The sequence below is a fragment of the Mandrillus leucophaeus genome, unplaced genomic scaffold, assembly GCF_000951045.1.
Source record: "Mandrillus leucophaeus isolate KB7577 unplaced genomic scaffold, Mleu.le_1.0 Scaffold5, whole genome shotgun sequence".
Classification (NCBI taxonomy): domain Eukaryota; kingdom Metazoa; phylum Chordata; class Mammalia; order Primates; family Cercopithecidae; genus Mandrillus; species Mandrillus leucophaeus.
The window spans coordinates 14,255,252-14,263,329 of record NW_012105364.1 but is presented as its reverse complement, the minus strand read 5'-3'; the positions used below and the strand labels follow the sequence as shown (position 1 = coordinate 14,263,329).

Sequence of the window (8,078 nt, the reverse complement as noted above, 5' to 3'; positions counted from 1 at the left end):
TGGACAATTTAAATACCCTGACTTTGCCACTAAGCATTATGTACCCATGTAAGAAAATTTCACATGTACCTCATAAATTTGTACGAAATTTTTAAATAGACTTGTTAATGTCTCCTTCCTAATTTGTGAATATGATATTTTTTAAAGAATTTTAAAAATTAGAGAGACAAATGCTTATATCCTAAATAGCATAAATGGCCATATTTAAATATCTCCTAAAGTTATGCTCTATATGATATATTTTGCATGATAAACATCTTCAGTGTGAATCACAAACAACTCAGGATGTGTTAACTTGCTTCTCAGCATATGTCTAAGAAATCAGTCTTCTTGCCAAAAGGAGAAAAAAGTTTCAAAATCAAAATTATAAGTCTCATAGATTGATTTTCATAGTATAAATGAAATGAAATGAAATGAAGGTCCTTGTAATGGGAAGCCATTAGAAATCTCAAAACCAAATATTTCATGATTTTCCCTTTACAGTACTTATCATAATATATATCATATGTGTTACCCAGGAAACTTCTCAGTTGACCATAATTAATTTATAAGAAAATTGGAAAAATTGAAATTTTATTTGTTTGTGGCAGGAACTGATGAAACATTTTCTAATGATGGAAGCTGAAATTCCCTAACACAATGTTTGTGCATCTTATACTAAATTCATCTTTCTATTCAGTTTAATTTTTCTCTTATTCTAAAATGTTTGTTTTTTAGTGCACGTCCTAAAAAAAGAAACGTGAGTGCTTCAAAACAGACCTTGAATATGAAATGCTTTCAGTTAACCTTATGCAAACATCATAGAAAGTAGCACTGGACAAAGTAGAAGTTATTTAAGTCAAGCAGAGTATGGGGTGAAGACTGGATGGAGATTAGCCAAAGAGGAGGACACCAGCCAAACCTTACCCTGAATATAATGCAATCTCTTGAATTATTTCAAGCAACAAAGGCAGTTTAAAAATTTTGCATTTCAGGAAGATGACATTAGTAACAACGTGGAAAATAGACATACGGGTGGTCCATAGAACTGTATCAGAGGAGACCCATTAAGGGTCAAGGCAATTCCCATGATAAAAGAACATAAAGACACAGATCAAAATAATATCCATTGAAATCAAGAAAAAAACAAATCAAGAAGAGAAAGTTGATATGAATATCTGGTGACCGATTGAATGCTAGAGGCAGTGAAGAGAAGGGAAACTTGGGTAACTGAAATGTCTGGCTTGGGCACCGAATGTTCCAAGCTCAACAATATTGAGGTTATTGGGGATGGAACAGTTTTTGGAATGATTTTTTTAAGTTCAATTTCAGCTTTGGGTGAGTAACAACAAACCTGACTAATAGTAGCTTAAACAAATAAGAGATATTTTCTTCTTATCCAATAAAAAGTCCAGAAGCAGACGTTTGCAGCAGATCAAGAACATCAGCACATATCAAAATGGTTTCAGAAGATCAAGGATGTCAGCACTAAAGTCTCCACAAAGTTTTTGGCCTTTCCTCCATAATTTAAGATAGTTGTTGTTCTTCCAGCTATCAATTTCCTGTTCCACAAGCAGAGAAGAAACAAGAAAGGAGAAAGGAACAGCCTCTGTACCAGAAAAACATAGGCTTTCTCTGCAATTCCCTGCAAGTTTATACTTACATTTCCCTGACCAGAAATGTGTCAGTGGCCACTCTTGGCTGTAAGAAAAATAGGGGAGACATGTGATTAGTGTTCTCTTTAGGAGAGCAAAGCAAGGAAAAGTAAGATCAGAAAGGGTTTTGACTCAACCTATGATATCTGTCATAGTTATATTGAAATTGAGGTACTTCCGAGACATCCAAGGGAGATATCCAGGAAGCAGATGACTATGTGTCTGGAAGCCCTGAGAGTGGCCTAGACAGGGATCCAGTTTGGGAGTCATGATCATTCAAGTTGTGGTCATGCCATGAAGATGGATGATATCTCCCAGATTGCAAAGTAAGAGCACTAAGGGCATAATTATAGAAAAGGTCAGACCTTAAGGGCTGGGTAACAGAAAGAATCTTCAAAGGAGTTGGTATTTGGTAATAAGTAGTGTTAACAAAAGCAAAAGGTGAGCATTTCCAGAAGTAGAAAAGAATGAGATGAAAAATACAAGTGAAACAAGCAAACTTTCACAGATGGAAGATTTACTTCGCTACAACATAAGAAGAGATATCTAGGCTTGGTTGTCTTATTGTCAGATAGAACAAATTTGAGCAAATTACTGTCTAATGGGTTCTAATTTTTTATGAATTAGAAGACAAGATCATCTAATGAGACCAATAGAGATGTAGAAATGAGGGAGCTTATGGAGAATGATGAAGGTTTGAAGTAGCCTTTGTGAAGAATGGGGAAATGTTCCAACTAAGATAATAGAACAAAGATTTCCAGGCAGTTCTGAGAGACCATCAGGAAATGGGCCTGGCATTTATCTTTACATGTGTGTGATTTTTGCCAGTGTCACTGACTGGTATGTAGAACCTTGGATGGAGATAGGTTGGATCATTTCAGGATTGGAGAGTTGCTGTGCACCATTAGTAAAATAAAAAAAGGAAGATGTGGATTGTTGAGGTATAGAAATGAACATTATAGACACAAATTGAAAGAGAGTTAGGAATCATGGGAATGGAAGTTCTGCATGACTGCGGAAGAGGCAGGAATAAGGTAGAAGAAAAGTATATTTTATTTGGAGAAAAGGAATTAGAATTTAAAATTACAGGTAGAGCATCTCTGGCTTGAATAAAATATTCTAGCATTTGAACAAAAATATTGTTGAATGAAATAGAATGAATCCATACAGACCTTTGATAGCAAATTGTGAAATGGAGTGAATGACAGTGACTAAGGTGTCCATTGGTATGTGGAAGCATAATTAAGATGTTGATAGAAGATTGCCACAAGGGAGGAGCCAGGTGAAATGAGCCACAGCAGAGGGTAGCACAATGGAATAATGGTTTGAAAGAGGCAGTTGGAAGACAAGAGGAAGTAAACTTCCTGACTATGCAGGTGGCCTTCCCTGGAGATGGTTACAGAGAAAGAGGGCAAGTTGTCTTTTCCCACAAATTCACAGGGCAAGTTTTCTTTCCACTCCCCTCACCTGTACCCCTGTGCCAGGATGGGTTTCTGGGAAGGTGAGGAGATGGAGGGAACATTGCGTGAAGCCTTTGAGATTGTAGAAGGGTTTGCTTACCATGGATGGAGTAGCAGAAGATCAGTGAAATTGGATTAGAGGAGAGATGAATAGCAGGCCTTGCATTTTGGTCCATGCACAAGGGTGCTAAAGATGTGAGATGTGGTGGGATCTGATAGTGTCCAGGTTTCACGTGGCCTTGGGCTTAGTAAGTGTTGGGGCTCAAGAGAACCAGCAGATGCCTTTGATCAGCAGTTCAGCAGAACGTTGGGGAAAATACATCATAAGATCTCAAATCTTACTTCAGGTGGGCTAAGAGTGAATTTATCTCCCCAGGAATGTCAGTTCTCAAGGGGAAAGGAACAGCCCTAGTCTGGAAGGGAGCACTCTGCCTTTCCAGTGGGAGCTGGCCATGCCAGAATCATCACGTTTTGAGAGATCATTACTAACTTACTGGAAATGGCAGTAGCCCAGGGAAAGGAGAGGAAATGGGTCTCTTTGGAAGGAGCTACGTGCTGGAGGGAGTAATTGCATATTTTAAAATTTAGGTGGGCATTTAAGATTGTTTAGCCAGAGAAGGGAAAAATTCTTTCATCTTAGAGAAATAATTCCATGGGGTCAATAAAAGTAGGTAAGATTTAAAGACATAGATCAGCTCAAATAGTCCAATTCAGTATTGCTTTAAAAATGTAGCAATATCACTTTTAAAATGAGAAATATTACTCATTCTTTTGTGGACAAATAATTCTGTAAGGAATGAAATGTGTGTCCAGAAGAATAGATAATGAGAAACTTTGATCAGGCAGGAGGAAAAACCAAGAACATCATAATGAGTCCAGTTAGTCACTCTAGCACCTCATGAAAAGTTAAGTAAATTTTTTAAATTATGTACTAAACATATTTACTTTGCACAGGTATGAAAAACAAAATTCCTGTTAAGTATATTGTTGCACTCAATTGAGAACTATGACGATCTACTCAGGAGTTTAGAGCTTCCTTTTGAAGTCTCCAACAAAATGATTCACTCTACGTATGAAGATTTCTGGAGCTAATGCTGTTTTATGCAACTCTGCTAAATACTACATTTTCTGTGTCTATAGATCTGTGGCTCCAAGAGATGACACTTAAGACCAAAAAAGAGCTGTTAGCTGGGCACAGTAGCATGTGCCTATAGTCCCAGCTACTAGGGAAGCTGAGATGGGAGGACTGCTTGAGCCTAGGAGTTCGAGGCTGCAGTGATCCATGATGCTACCAGTGTACTCCAGCCTGGGTGACAGAGGAAGACTCTGTCTCAAAACAACAACAACAACAACAACAAAAAAAAAAAACTGTTTTTTTTTAAAGTATCTAATGTATTCAATATGCCTAAACCTGACCAAATTGCTAATCATCCCAGTGAAGAAAGAAATGAGAGACACTAATGACACTAATGAAAATGTTCCTGTTTTTTAATGTTATTACTATGATTAATCACTTTTAAGATCTGAAGAAATAATCAAAAAGACTCATGTGGCATTTAAATTATAAGTTTCATAGACTCTCTGAGGAAGAGAGAAATTTGGCTGCATCTTACGTTTCTGTAGGGGCTTGACCAAGTAGGAGTTTGTTTTTCATAGTAAAAAGTGTAGACGTAGCTCCACAGCATCACCTATATCCTAGGCTCATTCTACTTTTTCTCCCTATGGTTGCTTCATAGTCACAAGATGGTTGCTCATTCTCAGGCTCACGTTCATATTCCAAGCAGAAAGAGGAAACAGAGTGATCAAGAAAAAGTGGCACCAGGAAAGTAAAACTTTTCCAGAACTCACTAGCTGGTGTTCACTTACATTTCTTTGACTAGAGCTATGTCTCCTGACTCCTTTTAGCTACAAGAGAGACTGGGAAATCAATTTTTTTAATGCTGGGCACATTACTCCAATAAAATACGGGTTTTTCTGCTAAAAAGAAGAAAGGAGAATGGATAAGGTATAGGTACCTAAGGCAGTCAGCGTCAGGACTTGAGCTCACCTAACACAATTCTTTGCCTTGTCCTCTCTCCAGCCTTCACCATTTTGTAATGAGAAATCTAGATCAAGTGATTTAGTGTCACACAGCCAGCTCATGACACAGCTGGAGCTAAAATTCACAAGTGAAACTCCTAGCACGGTGGTGCTCTTTCCTATGTATCTTACCATTGTCTTATTCCATAAAATGTACACAAAGCCTGCCCTGCTGTACTGATACCACCTTTTCTTCTCTTACCCCCCTCAGCTCTGTCAATCAGTCTCTGGACTTGGGTCTGCATTTGGCCATATGCTTTGACTCATTTAACTTTCAGGGTAACATTGTTTGGCCACAGCTCAGAAAGTGATTAACCTTCACTCTAGTGAGCTGCCCTGACTCTCCAAAATAGTGAACACTTAATGGAAAGGCTTAAGATATGTAAATTGCAAACAAAGATTAACTAAGGGGAAATTCAATAGGAAGCACAGAATGCCATTATTCTTTGGCCTAAACTGCAGAGAAAAGGGTATGACTCGAAATTTCATTTCCTTCAAAGTCTACTGTCCTCCTCTTACTCTCTGCTTTGGTCTGTCCTTGGAAATACTGCTATTATTATTGTCTTACCTCAAAACGTACTGGTGTCACTGTTTAGTTAGAAACAACATTGCTGACTGACTATCTGTCACAGAGTAGATACCCAGTGGGAACCTCCATATGAAGGGAGAGACAGCACCATATTTCAGAACAATGCAAATGCAAAAACAACACGGGGTTCTATGTAGCAGGAGTGGTCACCTGCCCAGGACAAGCCCTCAGCACACAAGTAGCAATATATCTTTCTGATTCATAGATACTTGCCAATTACATGTAGAGCTTCAACAGAAGAAACCAGTTAGGACTTTGGTATCTGTGATCTAGACTTTGTTTCTAATGCCCTTTGGATGAGTAGTGGCACATGATCACACACACACACACACACACACACACACACCCCCACAGAAATCTCAAAACAAGAATTTTCAAGAAGAGTTTAAATCCAAACTTTAAAAAATGTTTCAACATTATTTGCATGGGTATATATAAGCTAAAATATATTTTTATTAATAAATTGAACACAGCATCTCAGTCTGAAGTACTTAACGTTTAGATGACATTATAGCACATAGAACTATAAACAGGTAAATACTTTGTATTTAAAAGTAATGTCCAACATGGTACCTCCTAGACTGAAGGATCAGCCAAGTCTCCAGCTGAGGTGATGAAAGTTGTTTATAATACTTCAAACTAAGATTGAGTTTCACAAGTACTAGAAGAATAACATTCTCCCTAAATAAAAAGTAAAGCATCCTAGATAGAGCTAAAGCCTCCTTGACATCCACTGCCAGTCCAGGAACACATTCTACAGGTAACTACCATCATCCAGATTTCCTTTTATTCTCTTAACAGAGACATACCTGTTCCCAAAAAATCAGTATTTAGTACATTCTTGATTGAGTGACCACACACATACATGTGTGTATTTCAGATAGCATGAATTGTTCTCTAACTTTTGGGTGTTTTCTTATCCATATGTCTTGGAAATATCTCCATGTTAGTTAGTCCATTTAGATTTATCCTTATACATATTCCTTATGTTTTTCTAGAGTAGACCCAGAAGGCTCCAGGGTTGCAGAGCCTCTGCACTTTTTATTTTGGTATAAACTGCCCTCCAAAGCAACTGAACTAACTTGCATTCCCATCACCAATGTGTAATGGTAATTGCTTCTCATTGCTCTAACATTTGATATAAACATATTTTTGCAAGATGAGTCATGACACTTTTTTCTAGCCTTATAAAAGATCCAGTCTCCACTAAAAATAAATGGTTGGATAGATATCACACACATACACGGGTATACTAACAAATATCACTCATAGATGTTTATTCAGACTAGATCGCCCCACATTATAATAAACTTTGTGGTTTTTATTGCTTTATTATAATAAGCATCTTAATACAAATCATTTTTCTAATTTTAATCAGTATCTTAAACTACATGTTTTGTCATGAATTAAGAAATGAAAATATGTATACTGAATCAAGATTTTAAGTTCACTCACTCCATTCCTCTTGTTCCTTAATATCCTGGACCATTTTGTATGAGATCTGGGATTCTGAGGTTAGGATAGTTGAGAATATGAGAGAATGTAACCATAAATTGCTGATTAGAACCAGAGTTACACAGCAAAGAAGAGGTCAAATCCACTGTTTCTCTCCATTGTTGAGAATTTCTGATATAAAGAGGGACACAATAAAGTCTAACTTTTTATGCATTCAACAAATGTTTACTGTTTGCTATATGATAAGTACTGGTTCCATATGTGAGTGAAATAGTTATTTGTTCCCATGGCACATTCAGTATAGTAGAAAAGACCCAGACAAATAACAAACAAACTGACAAACAGTTATCAAATGGTGAAGAGCATGAAGGAAACAAATGGGGTGCTGACATGAACAACAGTAGGGAGACGTAATTGTGCTAGAGTTTCAGGAAGACCTTGCTGAGACCTAAAATGCAAGATGTCTCCATGCAAAATTAGGGGGAAAGCAATCCCAGTCGACATGATAGGATTTTAGCATGCCCTAAATTGTGATAGAGTGAGAGAACCCAGTGAGAAGAGTGGCAGTGGAACCACATGAAGTAGGATAGAAGGACATAGGACAGGTACAGGGCCAATAGCTTTGCAGAATAAGCTAAGAGAAAATGAGAGTGGTCCAGGCTGCAGGAGCAGCTCAGTGGGTGGGGCAGAGGAAGGAGAAGGAGAGAAGTTTCAGAGAGGCAATACACTATCCTTCTGTTCTACATCTGTCAGACTATTGAAAGCATTGCTTCGTATAGCACATGCCTCTATAATGATATTCAGTGCAGTGAAATGTTACTCACTGTTGTAAATATAAGAATGTGTTTTGAATAAAATACA

At 37.5% G+C, this 8,078-nt stretch overlaps 1 protein-coding gene across 2 annotated transcripts in view; it reads left to right on the top strand.

Moving 5' to 3' along the window:
• The window catches only part of CPED1 (cadherin-like and PC-esterase domain containing 1), a 327,742-nt gene that overhangs the window by 258,366 nt on the left and 61,298 nt on the right, over positions 1-8,078 (top strand). The gene's annotated exons all lie outside the window — the stretch shown is intronic.